We start from the raw sequence: 22,357 nt of genomic DNA on the forward strand, positions 1-22,357 counted from the left end.
TTTGTGCCTTAAAAGACAAAGACTAAAAAAGTTCAAAGGGAACACAAAATTATATTTTCACATAGACCAATAAAGTTCAAGAGATATTACTCATATTTACATAGTTTTTAGAATATACATATTACAAAATATTATCAAAACTTTGTAAGAAGAAAAATACAAGGATTTGCCAATCAACTTTAATTCTTATTTGCATCAACTTCTATAAAAGCTAGTGCATAGAAGATGGAGTCGCGCGGGCGGGAGGTGCAATGGGTCGAGCTAGGGCATTGATGCCCTAGCTTGTGATCAAGCGTGCGTGCAGGTGTGTGCAGGGTGGCGGGGGGTGCGCAGTGGAGGTCTGCACAGAGCGGGGAGTAGCCGATGGAGCAGGGGAGTAGTGTGGTGGGCTGCGGGAGTGTGCAGGCTACACGGCTTGGGAGATTTTTCAAGTAGGCCGAGGGTTTCCAGTGGGGCTAGGGGCCTCAATTGGATCTCCATCCCAGGGGTGCTTGGGAGGGGTGGAATTTTGGGTGTCGTTCATTCCAGCGGGCCCCTTTGGGGTGTGGGTTCCCTTCTTCTTGAGATCTAATGACGAGTATTGGCGGTGAGGCCTCGAAGGTACCACTCGCCATGGATTTTCGTGTTGCGGTGGGCTCAAAATCACCATCCCAGAGCATGAAGACTTTTAACAATAACCTTTTCTCCTCAAATTTGGGGTCTGGTAGTGTTGGTAGCTCTCGCATTTTGAAAGTTAATGGTTGCTTGGAGAGATGCAATGAGAGGCCGAGGTTGGTTATTCCTCCAGAGATGATAGCCGAAGACGTTGAGTACTTTTCAAAACACTCGCTATATTGCAAGTTTTTGGGAATGAGGGTTACCTTGTAGTTTTTGGAAAACTGGGCGCATAGGACTTGGGCTCCAGAAGGGGAAATGGAGATTATGCTATTGGCAAACAACTACTTTATGGTTACTTTCAACTGCATGGAGGATCGCAATAGGGTTTTTGAAGGAGGCCCGTATTTTTACAACCAGGTGGGGTTGTTCATCAAACTTTGGCATACGAGGTTTAACCCTTCGAAGGAGCTCCCGAATAGGGTTCCAGTATGGGTTCATTTACCACGCTTTCCAATGGAATGTTGCTGAGAGGATGTTCTCTAGATGCTTGTTGCTTTGCTTGGGAAGTCAGTGGGATCTTCAACACAAACCCTGGGGAGAGAGGTAATGACCTTCGCGCGCATCTGTGTTGAAATTGATCTTAGTAAATCTATACCAGATGCTATAGATATGTGTGTGGGGTCTTATTCATAGGTTCAGTAGTTAGATTATGAGACTTTACCATTTCGGTGTCGTTTGTGTCATGAGTATGGGCATTTACAGCACAAGTGTCCTAGATATAAACGGGTGGAGCGCCAACCTCAGAGGCCGGCCCACAGCCTAGATGGGGTTGATAAAGGAAAAGTTGCTATGACGGTCGAGGGTGTGGGTGCTGATGGTTTTGTCTCAATTAAGACAAAGATCAGGAATCGAGGACAAAAGAGGCCCTTACAAGAGAGACAGGAGGAGGATACCTTTAACAGATTCGAGGCCTTGGATGACCTTAGCCAGCAGGAGGTGAACCCGGGGTTTACCCCTTTGGACCAAGGAGCTACAGCGGGGGCTTCAGAAGGAGTGATTGAGGACCCTTCCCTAGCTCTGCAAGTGGTTGGAAGCCAGCATATGGAGATGGATCAGCCAGTAGGGATCTAGTTGGGACTCACTTCTAGTTTGGAGGTGAATTTGGTTGGGGGGGAGGGTTCTTTGATAGCTCTGAAATTGGATCCGGCTGGGGGTAAAAGTAATAAGCCCTCCACTCACCTGGGTCTTCATCAGAAAGATATTAAGAAAAGTTCTTCGGAGAAGATCTCAAAGGTCGACAGAAAGAAGGATTTGGAGAAGATCAAATTGATGGAAGAGAATTTGGTTGAGTCAAGGTCAATAAAGACTCTGGATTCTCACTTTTCCAATCCTCCAAAATGATTGTGCTTTCATGGAATGTGAGAGGCTTGAATAGTGGCCCTAGACAAAAAGTTATTTGAGATTTGATTAGGAATCATTCCACTGATGTCCTATTCTTGCAAGAAACTAAACTCTTGGTGGAAAGTATGATGGGTCTGGTGCTAAAGCTGTGGGGACGAGGCGAGTGTCAGTGTATTGGGGCACCAGGTTCCTCTGGTGGGGTGGCCTGTCTTTGGAACCCTTTAAGGTTTCGCCCTGTCTGGTGGGTTGCCTCCAGATCTTCGTTATCTGCGATTGTCTCTAGTCTTGAGATTGGATAATTCATCTTGTTTTCTAGCATCTATGCCCCTACTGATCTTCAGGGTAAGCAGAACTTGTGGTCTCATATTTCTTGTATGCGAAGGCTGGTCCTTTTTCATCCTTGGATTATGACGGGAGATTTCAATGCCATCCTTGAGTTGAGCGAGAAGAAGGGGGGTGTTATGCGCTTGGAACCTTCTTCTATCCTTTTTCAGGATAGTATATCTTCATTGCATCTTGTTGACATCAAGCCTGGTAATGGTTTGTTCACTTGGAACAATAGGAGGGTGGGGGAGTATTGGATTGCGGAGAGGCTGGACCGTTTTCTAGTTTCTAGTTTTTGGATTGGAGGGGGGTGGACCACAAGTTCTAAGATTCTTGAATGGAGAGGGTCAGACCACTGGCCCATCAAGCTGTTTTCCTCCTCGGCTCGGGTCGCTCGCTCTCCTTCATTCAAATTCCAACTTATGTGGCTTTAGGATCTTGCTTTGCAGGCTCTTGTAGTGGAGTGGTGGAGGAAAGGGAGGCTGACCTTTGGCATTGTTATCTACACTTTTGCCAAGCAATTGCAATTTGTTAAGTTTCAGCTTAAGCAGTGGAACTGTCAGGGTTTCGGGAACATTTTTCAGGCCAAGAACGCTGCTCAAATTGTGTTGAATGACATCACCACTGAAATCGGAGAGCATGGTTTGTCTGAGGCCTTGCTTAGGGAGGAAGACAGGGTTGTCAAGGTTGTAGAGGAGTGGGAGCTTAGGGAAGAAATATACTGGAAACAAAGAGCTCATATTGATTGGCTTCAGGCAGGGGATAAGAACATTGCTTTCTTCTTCAACTCAATGAAAGCAAGAAGACATGGAAATTTCATCCCTGTTCTGGTCAATGATAGAGGTGAACACTGTTTATCCTTGCAGGAGATTTCTAGGGAGTCATTACAGTATTTCTGGTCCCTCTTCAAGGAAGACTCTCAAGGGGAATCGATGGAGGAGAATCAAGTTCTTGCTTGCATTCCTTCTCTTGTCTCCAGGGAGATGAATGAGCAGCTTTTGGGTCCTATTTTGTTGGAAGAGCTTGAGAGGATTGTTTTTCACATGAGGAAAGGAAAAGCCCCTGGACCGGATGGGTTCCCGGTTGAATTCTTTCAAGAGTTATGGGATATCATCAAACTGGACTTATTGGAAGTAGTTCAGGAGTCTCAGAAGAACAAGCAAATGCTTCGGGCTTTGAATGTGACCTTCATTGCTTTAATCCCCAAGTGTGATGGGGCCAACAGGTTAGGCCAGTTCTGCCCTATCTCTCTTTGCAATGTGATTTATAAGATCATTTCTAAGCTGATAGCGGATAGGTTGAAGAAGTGTCTGGGGGATGTTATTTCTGAGGATCAGAGTGGGTTTGTGGAAGGACGCCAAATTTTGGATGGTGTGGTCATTGCTACGGAGACCATTCATTCTATGGCAACCTCCAAGGAAAAAGCTATGTTTATCAAGATGGATATGGCTAAGGCTTACGATAGAGTTCGATGGTCCTTCCTCCAGAAGATCCTCGGGGCTTTTGGCTTTGCTGTTGAATGGATCCAATGGGTTATAAGTTGTGTTACATCTACTTCCTTCTCTATGCTAATTAATGGAGATCATACTGAGTTGTTTGGTGCTTCTAGGGGTCTTCGCCAGGGGGACCCCCTCTCCCCTTATTTATTTATTCTTCTAGCTGAGGGTTTGGGGAGGCTGATCAAGTATAATGTGGGTCTGGGTATTATTCAGGGCTGGAGTTGGGGTAATGATTTGCAGTTGCAGTCATGACACGGCCCTTATGGGACTTGCTCAAGTTAGAGAAGCTACTAATCTGCATAGGGTCTTGGATGTTTATCTTGTAGTTTCAGGCTAGATTATCAATGAGGATAAATCTTCTATCCTCTTTTTCAACACTCCTGGAACTATTCAAAGGAGGATTTCTCTTATCTTAAGATTCCAAGTTGGCTCTCTACCCTTGACCTACTTGGGTATCCCTATGTCTTCTGGGAACCCTCCTAGGGAGTCATGGCAGGGTATCTTGGATAAAATTCGCACGAAGGTTACACATTGGACTCGTAGGTGGTTATCCTTTGCTAGGAGGGTTCAACTGATTCAATCAGTGGTTCAGGCTCTTTCGATTTATCGTTGTATGCTTCAGGTGGCTCCAAAGTGGTTCTTGAAGGGTTTGGACTCCCTGGCCAGGAAATTCTTATGGGCAGGCAATATGTCCTCTTCTAAATGGAGTCTTCTCAATTGGGACTTGGTGTGTAGCCCGAAGCAGTCGGGGGAGCTTGGCTTAAGGCAGTCTATTTTATTTGGGGAAGCTCTGGCAACTAAACTATACTGGAGGTGGTGTGTTGAGTAGGATCAAAGCTGGGCTAGGATTTTGGCCATCAAATATATGCAGAGGATCCCGATGGAAGAAATCCCTAGATATCCGCTTGAGGGAAAAGGTTCAACGATCTAGTATACTCTCAAGAGGGGGGCTTCTCTCATTAAGGCAGGTCTCTTTTGGATTTGAAGGAGGGGGGAAGAGGTCCTTTTCTGGAATGATTCTTGAGATAGATACCTCCCATCCTTGACCAGTTTCCTAACCTTGGGAATCTATGCCAGAGGTTTCTGGAGGCAGGGTGGTCAAAGGTGAGTGACTTCAAGGCTTTTTATAGGTGTGAGCGGTGGAAGGCTCCTAATGAGTGGTCGGTTGCTGGGATGGAGGAAGAGTGTGCAGAGTTACATGGCATTCTGGCGAGTAGACACTGTAGTTCCCTCAAGGGTAGGGATGGACTTGCTTAGTATCCAAATCCTAAGGGCGTCTTTATTGTGGCTAGTGGTTACCGGGAACTGTTGAACCCAAGACTGGAGGGAAGAGAGGTGCACTAGTGGAAACAGGTGTGGAATAATTTTTCTTGGCCAAAGTGTAACTGCTTTGCTTGGACTTTGGCTTTGAACAGATGTTTAACGTGGGACAACATCTGCAAGCGGGGATTCTTGGGGCCCTCTATTTGTGTTTTGTGTGGTAATAGGGAAGAAGATTCCTCACACCTGTTCTTCAGATGTCCCTTCTCTATGCTTATTTGGCACTATTGGTGGGGGGGTGTGGAAGCACCCTTGTGTTCACGCGGATTCTCTGGTGGAATTCTAGAGCAGCTTGGGTAGACCTCATATCTTGTTCTCCTTCCTCTAGATTGTCTGGTATATTGGGCCCATTTTCATTCTGTGGTAGATCTGGCTCGAGAGGAACAGGAGGATCTTTCATAAGGTTAGATTGGTTGTTCAGCAAGTGTGGAATAGAATCGTTGTAATGATCCGTGAGATGGTGGAAACTAAATGTGAGGTGAACTTTCCTCTGGGTAGAGAGGAGGCAGAGATTTTGAGTAGGTTGGGTTTGCAGGAGTTGTCTCTCACCTCAGCTTGTGTTAGAAGAGGTAGACGTGCTATGAAGAAGGTTCAAAGGGTGGGAAGGTGGTTACCTCCTGAAGATGAGTTTATCAAGATTAACACTGATGGCTCCTCTAGGGGTAACCCAGGCCCTGCTGGAGTTGGTGGGGTTGGTAGGAATAGTTTGGGGGAGGTGGTTTTCCTCTTTTCGGTGCACAAAAGATGGCAGTCTAATAATTTTATGGAGGGATTTGCGATTCTCTATGCCCTTGAGCGTGCTTGGGAGCTAGGTCGGAGGAAGGTTATTTGCGAATCAGATTCGCAAATTGTTGTTAACTTGTTGACTGAGCAGAAGGTGTGTGGGATTCAGTGGCACTTGGCAGGGATTGTTTAGCAAATTATTCAAATTAGTTCTTTAATGGAGCAAGTATCTTTCATCCACATTCCTCGTGAATGGAATAGAGAAGTTGATTGCCTAGAGAAGTGGGCCTCAGAACATGGTAGTGATTGGAAAGTTGAAGGTTGGGAGCATCTCTCCCCGGATTATTGTAAGGACATACAAAAAAAATTTGTTGAGGACATGGATAGATATGAAGCCGACTGATCTGGGGCTGGTTTTGTGGTTCTCTTTGGGGCCTCGGGGCTCTGGTTCTCTTTGTAATTCTTGTGTCTGATTTTCAATAAAGTTTTTACCCCTTTATTCAAAATAAAAGCTAGTGTACTTTCATATCAATTGCTATTCTTGAATATTTAATGAAGATAATGAATATTAATTAGACTCTAGAAACCCATGTGTCACTATTGAGCTAAAGCATAATTATTAAGTAATATGTAATATATTTAGAGGGTATAAGTATGGTTTGTTTGTTTTGGACAAGTTTAATTAAGTTGTAATAAATGTTACATGCCAAAAACACTTCTCAGTGGGATGACGAGATGAACTCATACTTAAATTGGAGGAGGCCATGCGAAGGCCATAGAGCAATGACAAGGACATGCAACTAGACGTGGAGAGATTAAGGGCCTTTTTCTTTAAGCCTAGTCTTGATGGACTTTTAAATGTAAAAGTGAGATTAGGAAACTATAGGACTAGATCGCACTATAAGCTAACACTAATGCTACTACTTAATTCAAACAAATTATGAAGCTTGAATTAAGTGTATTAACCACTAGATACAAATCTATCTTTTCATTAATTAACAAGGTCATTTCAATCGAATATATATCATTAATAGAGTTGAAATTCTAGTCATGATTTGATATTTGAATAAGATGTGTTCATCTGGTAACAAATATAATAGTTGTCATCAATAGTAGATATAATGAAAAATCATAACAATTGTAAGTAATTTTTCACACATAATGAATCCCTTGATAGGAAAGGTATTAATCATATTAATTTAGCTCATTACCTCACAACACAAAAGGATTATGTTGATAACAAGAATAGTCTTCAATATCAGTTCAAAGACACATGATATGGTGAAAAATTATAAAATTATATAAGTTTTGTAGGTGAGAAATAAGGTGAGTCATATGATTGGTATATAAGTTTTGTAGTTGAGAAATAAGGTAAGTCATATGATTGGTCTTTTAGAATAATAATTTCAAATACAAAACAGAGGGTCAAATAAGACATAAAATTATATTTTTGTATAGACCAATAAAAATACATGAAAATAACTCATATTGATATTGTTTTAGAATATTAATATTAGAAGTTATTATCAAAACTTCAAAATAAGAAAAATACAAAGATATGATTGTCCAATTGACTTTAATTCTTGTTTTCATCAATTACTATTAAATAGAGACATAAGAACATAAAGAACTAACACATTATAGTCAATATACATTCTTATTTACATCAATTACAATAAAACCGAGAGTAAAGAATATCAATATAGCAGCTAATCTCCACACAAAAGAGCACTCCATCTTCGTGATCTTGCTGTAAAACCAAAAACCACAAAAAACAGTATTTTGTAGATCTGGAAAAAAATTTTACAGCGCCATTTTGTATGGAGATTAGCCACTGATATTTACAACTATTTTTTCTTCTTTACATCAATTACTATAGAATAAAGACTAGAGAACAAAAAAAAACCAACCACACTTTGGAACTACCTTTAATAATAAAGATGACCCCACCATAAACAACTGACATATTAACTCTAACATGACAACTCTTTATGCAAAGTGTATTCAAGAGACTAACTTACACGACACAAATTCCCCAATTTTCAGGTTAGACAAGGCCATCATTGTCTCATTGTATGTTCATCCCAATGATAAATCCGTGTGCTTGATGAGCATGTAAAACAAAGCAAAACGTAATTTTCAAAGTTCCTGTCATAATTGCAATACTGTATGTAGAAACCCTAAAAAAATGATCAATGAATGATGAGTACCTGCACTGTCTTCCTTCGCGCAAACGTCATGTTATCCTGAAAATTCAGGATAGAAATCCGGCGTACGAGTCAAAATCCAGAGTCTTCATACACGCGCTGCCGAAAAAGATTTTCCGCACAATAAAACCTCACACAATTAAGTTATTAATTGCCGTCTTCTTCTTCTTTAACCCTTGTAAAGAGGAAAGATCGAATTTGCAGGTCTGCTTGTAAGAAAAGCTTTGTGCGGAATATGGCAGCGGCGGCAACACTGACGAGGTCCAACGTGTCGTTCAGAAGGCAAGGATCATCTGGAATTGTATGGAACGAGGTTTCCACGACCTCTCCTTTCTCGAAAACAGAGGATCGTACATCTTCTTCTGTGTTATTCCGCAGCAGGAGCACCGGATCCGTCCAGTACCAGACTCCCGCGCCTTATTCTCAAATTCAACCTCCATCGCCAGTAGAGAAGCCTCCTGCCGTTTCTCATAAGTCAAGATTTCGAATTGTGAGATGGATCAGAAGGCTTTTGTGCATGCTCCGTTAATGGAGATCTCGTTCTGTATGATTATTTCTGGTTCCCTGCTGTACATTTCTATTTGTTAGTGCACATGATTTGCATATGTACTCTTGTTTAGGGTTTGCTGTAGAATTTGTTAAAGCAAGGTAGGTAGGTTATTCCGGAGGGTTTGGTGATGAGATTGATGTATAAAAGCGAGTATAAATGTAAAATGGGAATAAAATTCTATTGAAATGTTGTCTTTCTGTTCTTCTTGTTTATGTTTATGTTCAGGCTTATGTCTCTCTTGTCTCTAAAATTTAATTTGGGTTAGGGTAAGAATACAAAGTTGTAAGGGTTTAAATTGGATAATTAAATAAAAGTAAACATATAATTAATTCAGATAAATGGTAGTTTATATATTTATCTAGTTGTAAATGTTAGTAAATGGGGAAATAAAATTAAATGAGATTTTTAGTTTGACTTTGATAAAGATAGGAAAGTGTTGTAATGGCTATCAAAAATTAAAATTTGTTAAAGTTTTGAATTTTTTTAGACTTACACAAATATCTTAGATTCTAAAAATTGGTTGTGCATCATTCTAAATTGCCAATGCAAGTATGGGCCTAATCTTCATAATTGTGGATGTGACCTTGTATGCAATTCTAAACCTACATATAAGGATTTGGTCTAGTAAAATGTGAGCTATTGACTCATATCTTCCTTAATTTGTGATATTTGAATGCTTGTAAATGGTGGCATTTACAAACGCCTTAGGGGAATTTGTCAGATCATAAAGTTCATGTTCTCCTATATTAGACCTTGTAACAAGTTACCTTATGACTTTGAGTGAAGATGCAATGAACCTAGGATGATGTCACAAATGGATAAATGCATCATAGATTCTCCTTTAAGTTCTTAAATATAGATATTTTTTTTCTCACATTGATAGGTTACCTCCAACCTTCCTTGATGATTTTTCAAATGGGTGAATTAGAGTCCTTAAATACAACAACCAAGCACATAAATTAATAAAATATGTGTTAGGTTAGGACACAATAACTAATGAAATAATTAGCAAGGTAAGACTTTGAATATTGAATTAAAGTTTTGGGATCAAATGCATGAATATAGCACTAAGGTGGGACAAGTTCAAATTCATAGATCAAATTTAGGGGTTGAGGGGGCGAGGGTGTGCTCATAAAACTAGAGATTATGGATAAAACTCTAAGAATTGGTGAAAGTATTGATTAAGATATAATGAGCCAAATTTACACCAACTTGGTACAAGTTTACATTCATACATCAAGTTCAGGGTGGGGCAATAAAATTGGGGGTTAGGAGTGAAACTTTGGGGATTAGTTATTATAGGGATTAAGAGATAAAGAGTCAAGTTACACATGAATTATTCACTTGTAAGTTAATTATTACATTTATGTCATTCTAATCAAAGTGGACCTAAAAAATAAGGGAAAAGGGCATGTGTATACAATTTTCACCATTAAAAAAGTAAATAGAAAATGCATATTAGTGTATACAACACTTTAATTAGCTAAGTAAAGAAAGACACAACAATTAATATCTAGATATATGAATTAGGATTAGAAACAATAAATGTGGAATTAACTAGTGATGACACTATAGGATTAGTGATGATAAAATTTAAGATATAATGAGCCAAATTTACACATGAATATACCACTTGTAAATTAATTATTATATTTATGGCATCCTAACAAAGTAGTTCTAGAACATAAGGGAAAATGACATGCATATGCAATTTTTAACATTACAAAAGTAAACAAAAAAATGTGCATTAGTGTGCACACCACTTATATTTAATAAAGCAAAGTGATTGATAAGTAAAAGATGTTTTCCACAGCAAGTCAAATTATGATATTTCTATCAAGATTCAACCATGTAGTTTTCAAGTCAAACTTATTGACCCATGTTTCATGAGTAGTGGTTCACAATAACCCATCTCTCATAAGAATGAAATAATGCATGCTTTTAATAAGGGGTTAATTAGAGTGCTTAAGCACCTTTCTCTTTGTAAATCCCTTTGGGCCACCTTGATCTCTTTTTCCTTTATACCTTGTTCCTTTTGAACCTTATCCTACTCCTTTTTTTAGCTCTTTTTCCTTCTTTTGTAAAATTTTCAGCGACTCTCTTTCTTTATGAAGTTTTTTTGTAATGCCCCGCCAAGGAACCCCCAAGGAAACAAGCCAAGAAAACTTAGAATATATATTTTTGAAACATTTTAGATAAAATTAACAACTACAATGTCAAAGATATGACACTACAAGTTGCACTTGTACACCAACGTGCACAAAAGTGTAGCAAGGGAAACCACAACAAATAAGAACACCTAAACAATACCACACCATCACACAAGCGAGGTAACCATAGTGGAAGACTAACAACGAAACCACTTGCCACAAGAAATGGAAAATAGCTTGAGAGAGGAAGAATGACTCTTCAACAACAAAATTGATGCATACCATGATCACATCCTCTCACTAGACACAACTAGGATGAGATGAGGAACGCAACTAGGATGAGATGAGGGATTCAATGAACTCCAATTTACATCATACTATGTTGATCAAATCAATCCCTATACACTTACAATACCTATAGGAGTCCACTAGCTTGACTACAAACATATGACATCCTATCGCAACTCTAGACAATGCACACGTGGAAGATTGAAGTCCTTAAATTCCAACCAACTATAGGGGAAGGAATAGGACACCTTAGGAAAGGTCAACAAGGGGTTTTGACCCTTACAAGACAACACCTTAGGAAAGGTCAATAAGGGGTTTTGACCCTTATAAGACTTTGTAAGAAGTTACAAGACTTCACTCGGCCAACTAGGCATTCCCCTCTATCTAGGGTGTGACAAATGAGTTCCTACAAACACTAGCATGTGAATCAATGCAATCCACATCACTAAAACTCAATCACAACACACCTAGACCACCTTAGATGTTCCCATAACTCTCCAAGCTCTAATGACAACTTTGATGCATTCAAACTACCCCTACAAGGCCTTGAAAATCCCTTCAAACACTTTCTCAAGACTAGAGCGCTCACAAGGGACTATGGTACCTTGACATGACACATCATGCTAGAATGACACTAGCATGGTGTGTCTTAGTACTTTGGGTGTGTTGTCAGTCTCTGGGTGTGCTAGTGTCCACTATGCACACGAGTGTCCCTGGTTACCAAAAACTTGCACTATCATCCCTCTATTTGCCCATTCAATTGAAATTTTGACATGGTAAAATTTCTAGATACATGGTTTATGAATTTTGTTCAAATAAATTGATTCAATCAATAAAATGAATTTCTTTGTATAAGGGAAATGTTCCTAATGCCAATTAAAATAATTTTCAATCATTTAAATACAAAAAAAACAATGAAATAATGAAGTTTCTACCTCTCATATGCACTAAATTTGAAATGTGAATATCTTAAAAAACTCACAATATGCATACTCATACCCAATGCAAGATTGCCCACAAAAATCATCTCAAAAATTTGCCTTCAAATATCCATTCCAAATTCCAAGGGTAGGAGGGTTTTGAGCACTCAATATTAACTAAGTGTTGAAAATGAATTATTTTCCCATATAAATGTGCATTACCTTGTTTGTATTGAGTTATCATTGATGGCAAAGCCGATATGGTTAAGTATGGAAGAGGAGATGAGTTGCAAAAGAGATGAGTGGCAGAAGTGTTAGCTCAAATTCATGTCAGATGAGTGGTAGAAGTGTTGGCTCAGATTTGTGTTGGTTTAGGTTTGGCACTATTGTTGGGAGCTTGTTCATGTCAACCTCACAAGGTGATTGTCACCACTCTTTGTATGCCTGTGTTTATCGCTAAGAGATTTCACTTTAGCAAGATGCCTTGACTTCCTTGTAGACCCATTGAGTCTTGTCAATCAAGCTTCAGAAGAGTGTTGCTGAAAATCCACAATGATGAATCATTTCTGTGTGAGATATTTCATGTCTCTGCAACACCCTTGTTGTTCGGTGTGACTTCACCTTTCGATGAGATATCTTTCAGGTTCAACAAACACCGTGTGTTATACCGCATCCTTGTTTCAGAGTGATTTTAGAAGTGTCTTGTTGCTTGCAGATTGAACCCTTGCTTTATCAACTTATTGATCTCTGATGGAAATGTAGCCACTAGTTTTTTGGTTGTCTTCAAGCTTTGTCCAATCGATCCCTGATCTCCAATAGTGGGCCCTACCTTTTCTTTATCGGCCTATTGCCACCTAATGGAAGAGTAATTCATTAGTATTCAAGCCTTGTTCCACTCGTTCTTCGATCCCCAATAGTGACATGTCAAGTGGGCCCCTCACAAGTCTTATATCGGTCAATCGCTCTTTTGGGACTTTTACCCACACACATTTTGTTGTTCCATGTTTCCCGAGGTGCCCAATAAACCGACTCTCCAATGGAAGCAGTCAATGGTCAAAGGATTGCCATGGTCCTTTTTCGTTGTGATGTATAAGATGTCTTGTCAATAATGTTTCTTTTTCAGTATGACTTGGAATTTTGGCAAAACGATTTTGTGCTTCATGTCAACTCTTGGTAGTGTAGTGATATGAATCTTTTCGATGTGAGATTGAATGTGTCTTGCTAATCATGTTTATTTTCGATATGATTGAGCTTTTCGGCAGAACTCAATCTGCCTCTGGCTAGTCCTTTGGAACTCTAACGATATGATTTTTATTTCACTGTGATGCATGTAGAGTCTTGGTGAAATACCTCTAACTGCAGGGATAGATCAAATGACATGTTTTCCACCACACTAGAGTATGTTGATATATAAATGGTCCACATGGATAGTTGACTGAGGTTAACTCGATGGCACAAAGGGAGATGATGAGGACGTGGAGTATACTAGACAAATCTATTTCCACCTAGATGAAAGGAGAGGTATTGGTGACAAAGAAGGATTACTTGCACACACTAAACATGGCAGTTTGCAATCCAATCAGAATTGATCGCGGGTAGAAAGGAAAGAAGGTTGCATTTAATGGAGAACAAGGTGCAGATGGTCAAGAGGTTCCAGAAGATCTGAAGATCTTCAGTCAACAAGATATCATAATCCATGAGCAAGTGAAGATTACTAAATATAGTAATTCGATTACAAAGATGAGAGGCAGTCACATTTAATGCAAGACTGGTGGAAGATTGGTTGAGTGGCTCTAGGAGATTAGGAATTTTTCTATCAACAAGATATCAGATCGATGAGTAGGTAAATATTACAAAAGATAGTAATATGTATATGAAGAGTTTTAAAAAGACACAAGAGATGCATTTAATAGTGGTGGGAGATGCAAAAGACCAAATCAACCTGTACTTCATTCAAATTAAGCTTCTGATGAGAAAGTTGTGGTTGTTCTCAAGATAGAAACAATAGTGTGCATGAAAAAGAGAGTAGGGATGTAGAAAGATTGGAGTGTGTGAGGTGAAGAAAAGAGAGCAACCAATAGAGAATAGAGATAGTAAGGGGAGAGTTTTTGTGAGTGTGAGAAGAGTGCAGATACCTGTGTGAGTAGGGAACAAACAGAGAATGTGAAAAACACAATAGGTTATCCACACCAAGTAAATCAGAGACATAGGACAGAAGAAGAAGACTTCAGAGCAGTGAGCTGAGAGCAGAGGGCATATAGAAAAGAGAATAAGAGTAAATAACAGAGAATAAAGGTCAGAAAGTGGAGAGTCATGGCAAATAACACATAAGGTATAGACACTAATTGGGGTAGAGAAAGAGGTCTGAACATAGCAAAAATCAAAGAGCAGTGTGCAAAGTCAAGAAGAGGACATAAAATAAAGAGAAGAGATTGACAACAAAGACCAAAGAGAAGAGAACAAAGTTTGTGAGAAGAAAAGAATCAAGTCAATCTCAAGTGCAGAATATATTTGTGAGTTGCAAAATATCATTTGTAACAAGGTACTTATTTGTACTTGAATACTTACTTAGTGTAATCATCTTAGTTGGTGCTCAGATAGGGGGTTAATGCTCCTTTGGGTTGGTGCCCATAAACATTGTAATCAAACTTTTTCATTGTGAGGCTGAATTAGAGCAGCAGACTGTAATAGCATTTCTCACTAAGGTTTTTCCCCATCATGGGTTTCCTCGTATATCTTGTGTTATGTGTTTGCCTTGTGTGTGTGTGTGCATATTTGTGAGTTGCAAAATATCATTTGTAACAAGGTACTTATTTGTACTTGAATACTTACTTAGTGCAATCGTCTTAGTTGGTGCTCAGATAGGGGGTTAATGCTCCTTTGGGTTGGTGCCCATAAACATTGTAATCAAACTTTTTCATTGTGAGGCTAAATTAGAGCAGTAGACTGTAATAGCATTTCTCACTAAGGTTTTTCCCCATCATGGGTTTCCTCGTATATCTTGTGTTATGTGTTTGCCTTGTGTGTGTGTGTGCAAATGGGTTTAATTTCTCTGCTCATAGTTTCTTGACTTCTACTATTAATGTTTAAATTCATACAGTAATTTCAAGTTTTTAATTACCACTGATTCACCCCGCTCTCAATGGTCCATTTGTGTTCAACAATTGGTATCAAAGTGCTAGGTTCCCTATTGGATAAGCTTTCTCCAGTTTGGGTAGATTCTGGTGTGTGAACATAATATTTATGTATGAGTCATCCTTATCTATTGTACCAAGATTTGATGGCACAAACTATGTCATTTGGAGCTCAAGAATGAAAGTCTATATGTCCTCCTTAGGCTATGATGTATGGATGTTAGTTGAAAATGGTTATACTATCCCTGCTACTCCTCCTACTAATCCTAATGCTAAAAGGAAATATGAGTGCAATGTTGAATCCATGAAGGCTATTCTCAACGGGTTGTCTGATACAAAGTCTTTAAAGGTCAATAAATGTAATTCTGCAAAGGACATGTGGGACAAATTGAAGAAAAAACCTATGGAGAAGTGCCTAGCACTATTGAATCAAACCCTGGAAGAAGAAGAAGAAAGGATCAAGGAATTGTATATATGATAAAAGTAGACCAGATAGTTGTTAGAGTAAAGATGAAAAAGAAACTCAATTATTCATGGCACAAGAGATCCAGAATAAAGAGAGAATACCAAGGTGTGATAGTGGATCTCAATCCAGAAATTAGGACTTATTTGGTAGTGAAGAAGAAGGTGAAGAGGATGTTGATGCTAAAGTGAATCTTGAAGGATAGTTGAGATGCGCTCTTGAAGAGTTGGAGAATGCAAGGAAAGAATATAGGAAATACAAGAAGCCAACCATAAAGGAAAATGATTAGTTGAGCAAAAGCCTTGAAAAATCAAATCAGAATATTGCTTCTTTGACAAGTGAATGAGAAGGAGCCAAGAAAATTAGTCAAGTGCTAAAGTCTGAGTTGGAGACAAAAGAAAAGGAGTGTCAAAAGTTGGAACAAGAAATTGCAAATCTCATAAAAGAGCTTGAGAGTTGCAAAGAGGATCTCAAGCTGAGGATGAAGTGTGAGAGAAACACCAATGCACTAAATGATATGTTGAGCAATAAAAATTAGTCAAAGGACTCTACAGGCTTAGGATATGAGTCTGGACAATGTTCTACTAGTGGGGAGACATAAAAAAGAGACATAAACTTTGTATCTTCAATCATGAATGGTCATAAGCAAATCTTCAAGGTAAGTAATGCTCCAAGAAAGAAAATAGACCTGGATACTACTACTGAAAGTATGAAGACCCATGTTGTTGCTCCAAAGAAGGAAAATGTTGCTACTACAAGAAAATCATTATGATCCAAAAGGAAAGACCAAACAAAAGGATGATGGCTTTACAAGGGTTAAATATACAAGAAGAAGACCTAGAAGACCTCCTGCTGCTAGAAGATCAACATGGTATGAACCCCAATGCAAAAACTAGATAGGACATAGGAGTGTTGAGTGCAGAAACAAAGCAAACAAGTCCACAAGATCTCCATATGTTCAACAAAATCATTATGTAAGGTACAATCTCTCATTCATTGGTTACTATTATTCATGCAAAGCATATGGCCATGAAGCAAGTGAGTGTAGAAAAGGGTCTAAGAAAGGTTAGGTTGTACTCTCTGGAAATAGAAATGTAGTTTGTCACAGATGTAATGCATATGGACATAAAGCTTCAAATTGTAGATTCATGCATAGACCTGCTCCAAGCTATGAAAGCAAGAATCTTTTTTCTGTCCTAAGAAATGTGAATTTTAGTTGTTATAACTGCAATAAAGTTGGTCATAAGAGACTTGAATGTAGAAGAAAACCATTTCAGTTAAGTGGCAGCCTCAAGTTATTCCCTCTTTCAACAAAAATGTAAAATGTAACAACTATGGTCATCATGAAAGAGAAAGTAGAACTTATGTAAGCCATGAATATGCATGGAACAAAAATAGAAGGATCTCTAGTTTGTTAAGAAGTTCTTTTGCTCCATTAGGTGGTCACAAAAGTATGGATTGGAGATGAAGAACAAATCAATTTAACAAAAACCCCTCCACTCCTTTGTTTAGTAAGAACATAGTATGCTACAATTGCAACAATTTTGGCCACAATGCAAAATGTTGTAGAACAAAGATTGTCAAACAAAAGAAGAAGATAGATGTTGCTCCAGAAGTTGCGATTGAGAAGAATAAGGAGATCTAGTAAGTCTAGAGAAGAAACCACAACCAAAATGTCCTTATAAACCCCCTGATAAAAGCATTTTAGTTTTCCTAAAACAATCTTAAGTAAAGAAATCGGTAGATATGTTGAAAGAAGTGGGGATTTTTATTAAATGGGGTGCTGGCTAGCCAACATTTGGAAAGATGAGGGGGTGGTGCGACAAGAAGTGGGGTACCCACATATATCTAAGAGAATTGCCCAATGATTTCTTCCTGGTTGAATTTCGATCAAAAATTGAAAGATGGACGATTCTAAATCATGGATCCTACATGATGGATGGAATTGGAATATACATGAAAGAGTGGATGCCCAATTTTGATCCTTGTAAACAAAAAGTAGAGGCTGAACCAGTTTGGATTCATTTTGTATAATCTACCCATAGAATATTGGGAGGAGGATATTTTGAAAGATATCAGTAGGAGTATAGGGCCACTCATCCAAGCAGACATGAAAAAAGAAGATATAAGATTTGGAACCTATGTGAGATTATGTCTCAATTTAGTGCAAAACCCAACTATCCTAGACATGAGATTGAAATTTCTATGGGTTGGGAGATATGGAGACAAAAGGTGGAAAGAGAAGACAGTTTGATCTTATGCCCCAAATGCAAATCCATGAGACATGACAAGATGGAATGTTGGATCTTTCTATCAGGCAACAAAGTTGAAACTTATGAGCATTTGGAGATGGAATTATAGGAGAAAAAGACTAGTGAGGTAGGTATTAGGGAAACATCCCCCCAAAAGGATCAAACACATAAATTAGTGAGGGAATGTGGGGGGACCACAAAGACAGAGGAAAATGCATCTATGGAGGTATGGATATTACCGCCAAGCCCAAAAGTAGAGGAGCATACTAAAGGGGCATGGGAAGAACCCAATAAAATGAGTTGGATGGGGATACATAGTTAAACCTAACCCAAATAGAGTTGACAATAGAGGTGACAACCAAAGAAATAAACTCAAATCAACAAGAAGAAATGGAAGAAAACAAAAATTTTGGAGACATGGGGGGATCACCAACACAAGGAGATGGGGTAGAAGATTTGAATCATAATTTGTTAATGGAGGTCCCTACCACCAATGAGAAAATAAATGACATCACCATGGCAATTGAGGGGATGATGCAGAGGAAGAATCCGAATCAAAGGGAGAAGAAGGAGGTGAGGGTGAGGAAGGGGAAATAGTGGAAGAGAGAATGTTGGAGTGAACCAACTCAAAGATGAAGAAGTCAAACATCAAACGTAAAGGCAAATAGGGACCAAAAACCAACAAGGCAAAACTAGAGATAGCCGCCAACGTCCTCAAGAAAAGAAAACTAAGATCAAGAAATGAAACCTTCCTTCCCAGAGGGCTTAAATGCCCCTAACAAGTGGCACATGGTCAAGCACCAAATTGACCAAACAAAAGCCAATGTAGTACTAATACATGAAACCAAGTGGAACAAAGAGGAGAGTGGGAAGAGAATGAGTAAATGGAAACAATGAAAGGACAATTTGTATGCTCAAATGGAGCATCGGGAGGTTTGAGAGTGATCTAGAACCCACTCAAAATTGGATCATGGTAAATTGTAGATTTTTACTGAAAAATGAGAAATTATATATAATCAATGTGTATGGGCCTATATCGGCAATTAATAAAAGAGAATTATGGAGATGACTATCCAATATATTGATTAGTTGAAGGGGGGAAAGAGGAATTGTTGGAGGAGATTTCAATGCCACTTTGAATAATGCAAAAGAGAGGAGGAATATCACAAATTAAAATTGGATTTCCAAGCATTTATGGACAACTATAGACACTGGAAAATTGTCCTAGGCTTGCAACAACATATTTCACTAACTTTTCATCTAAAATTAATTAAATAATTTTATTGTTTAATTAGGACTAATTTTATTCGTGTAATTCCTCATAATTAAATATTATTTAATGATTACTTCTTCTAAAATCTTTAATTAAATATTTTTATATTATTTAATTAAAATCTATTATTCGTCCTTAATTAATCAATTTTCATCATTCGTCTACAATTAAATAATTATCCTAATTGTTTAATCCCTCTAATTTTTCCATGATTAAATATATATTTATAATTATTTAATCCCTTCATTCAAAATCCTCATAATTAAATAAGTTCTAAATTTATTTAACTATCTACCAAATGTGGGTGAAATAAATTAATTTTATCTATTTATTTTCAACCCCACATAACTTTTCCTCTTGCTAATTTGTCTCCCCACTTAGCTCTTCCCTCTTTCCATTTTAACTTCTCTCTTTCTCCACTTAACTTATTCCTCACTACTCCTTTCCTCTACTTTCAAATGGCATATTTTGTTGATCTAATAAATATTGGAAATATTTATTTTCTTTTAACTCTTCCTCATTTCTATTTCATCCTCCACTTGCAAATGCAACTTTCCCATTTGCTATCACTTAACTCATCATCTCAAGTGATCTCATTTGTCAATTGACGATCAATCTACACCATTCAACCATTTTCAAAAATCTATAAATTGTGATCAATTCTCTTATTTTTAGCAACCACGCCTCTTTGATATTCTTATTATCATATCAATCCATCATTGCATTCATGCATTTTTAGTTTATGAGAGCCACATCACAATTGAGAAATAAGAAGGAACAATGAAGCACCATCAAAGGAATGCTATGAATTTTGTTTTGTTTATTTCATTATGCATTTCATTTTGATAGCTTTATTGGTTGGGTTAGGTTAAATTTGCATGTTATTAGCTTTCCTAGTTGGAATTTATGATATCATGTTTTTTTTATTCCATTATCCTAGTCTACAACAACAACTAACTTAAAGACATACAAACAAATAATGGATTCTTTACATAGACTAATAAGAGGAAGGTTTCACAAGTATTTGATCAGAATTATGAATTCAGATTACAAAACCTGGTGTATAACCTATAGTATTGTAGACCTTTAATAGCAAAATTTAGACAACAAACTCATACAGAGATGTATGCAGCTAAAAAAGGTATCATATTCCATTCCGAATTTTAGTTTATACAGTTTGCAATTGATCCCAAGAGTCACAAGACCCCCTTGGAATTAAAAATGAATAGTCTAGATAATATTTATTACAATAAAACTAAAACATTATTAGAAAAACTATATATTTTTAGTAGTCCAACTTCACAAGGCCATAACTTTTCACTCGACACTCGAAATCTGGAATTGCTTACACTGTTGGAAAGGTCTCAAAGAGAAGTAATTTTAGTCCCTTAACACAATTGCCTTTGGCTTATTGAGTTAAAGGATTGATGGGACTTCCAACTCCAAATTCCACTCCAAAGGCCTCCAAAAATGCAATTTACTTGAACCTAGAAAATACTAAAAAATTAGATTTTTGATATTTTCCATTACTACTTGTGTCAACACTATTAGAGTTCTCCTAAATTGTTATTTGATCAGTATTGCAGAGAGGCTTGACAGATTCTTGTTGGTAGGTGATTATGAGAACCAAGTGGATATGCAAGAAGTAGAAATTATGCCATACAAGAGATCATATCACTTCTCGGGATTGTTAGACCAGAGGACCCCCCTACTGATAGTCCATTTAAATTTAAAAATATGTGGTTAAGAGATGCAAACTTGAAGAATCTCACTGTTGGATGGTGGAATGAACTTGATGTCAAAAATCATTCAAAACTTAACCAAATACATAAGAAACTAAACTTCATAAAACATAAGTTGAAAGTATGAAACAAGAAAACATTCAAGGACATCTTTATAGAAAAGATGAGAGAGGAGAAAAAGTTGTAAAACCTAAATTAAATAATTATTGATAGAGGAATGATAGTTGTTGACTATGAAATAGAAAAAAATTGAAGGAAGAGCTAACAAAAATGTAGGCCAGAGAAAAATGCTATTGGAGACAGAAAATTAGAGAAATATGGTTAAAGGAGGAAAACAAAAACAAAAAATTCTTTCACAATTATATAACAAAAACAAACAAAAGAGAGAAAAGAGTTGTGAAAATCAAGAAAGAGGATGGCTCAATGGCACAATCAATTGATGAAGTCAGTAGAGAAGTTGTCAAATTCTTTGAGGCCACACTAAACAAGAAAGTACATGAACATAGAGATGACAAGGAATCCATCCTTGGTGTCACCCCATCTATAATAAATGAGGAATAAAATGGGCACTATACAAGGAAATCTCGAAGGAAGAAGTGAAATCTGTCATATTCCAATTGAATCTTGACAAAGTCCTAGGTCCTGATGGGTTTTCATCCAACTTCTTTTTAGAATTTCTAAGAAATAGTAGGGGATGATTTAACTAGTGCAGTAGAAGAATCAAGGAAGAAAATGACCATGCTTGGAACTCTAATCAACACATTCTTGGCACTCGTATTGAAGAAAAATGAATCACAAACTATAGGAGATTTTAGACCCATAGCTCTTTGAAATACTATATACAAGGTCATCATAAAGATTATAACAAACAGACTAAATAAAATTTTGTATTTGGTAATCTCGGAGTAAAAAAATGGTTTCTCACTTGACAAATCAATTATGAAAGGCATAATTGTGACACATGAGGCAATTCATTCAACAAGAAAGATAATAACGGCTAGTATGATCCTCAAATTAGATATTTTAAAGGCTTATGATATGGTGGATTAGTCCTTTCTATTGGAGGTATTGGAGAAATTTGGATATGAGCAAAGATGGATTGACTGGGTCAAGAGTTGCATATCAACATTGAAATTCTCTGTGTTGATGAATGGTGCCTCACATGGTTTCTTTTCTACAACCAAGGGTCTTAGGCAAGGATGTCCATTTTTACCCATATTCATAATTATGGCTAAAGCACTTGGCAGAGGTATCAAACAAATGAAAGATGAAGATAGATGGAAAGCAATGGTGATTACCAATGTGTTGGATCCAATCACCCATTAGCAATTCACAGATGATACAATTCTTTTTGGGACTACATGTTAATCAAAATCAAGATTCATCAAATCTTACTTGGACAAAAATTGCAAGGCCTCAGGACAAAACATTAACTGAAGGAAGTTAGAGATATTTTTTCTAAACACTTAGTTCAGCCTTCAAAGAGATTTGCAAGAATTCTAGATCTTCGAGTG

At 37.8% G+C, this 22,357-nt stretch overlaps 1 long non-coding RNA gene across 1 annotated transcript; it reads right to left on the minus strand.

Annotated features, from left to right (window-relative positions):
• Positions 1-7,423: 7,423 nt before the first annotated feature.
• LOC131033019 (uncharacterized) lies at positions 7,424-8,876 on the minus strand. Its single transcript, XR_009103546.2, has 2 exons — positions 7,886-8,876; positions 7,424-7,614 (listed from the first exon to the last, which is right to left on the minus strand). It is a non-coding gene; the product is annotated as an uncharacterized LOC131033019 (long non-coding RNA).
• Positions 8,877-22,357: the final 13,481 nt, after the last annotated feature.

The sequence above is a fragment of the Cryptomeria japonica genome, chromosome 9 (genome assembly GCF_030272615.1).
Source record: "Cryptomeria japonica chromosome 9, Sugi_1.0, whole genome shotgun sequence".
In the NCBI taxonomy this organism is placed as follows: Eukaryota; Viridiplantae; Streptophyta; class Pinopsida; order Cupressales; family Cupressaceae; genus Cryptomeria; species Cryptomeria japonica.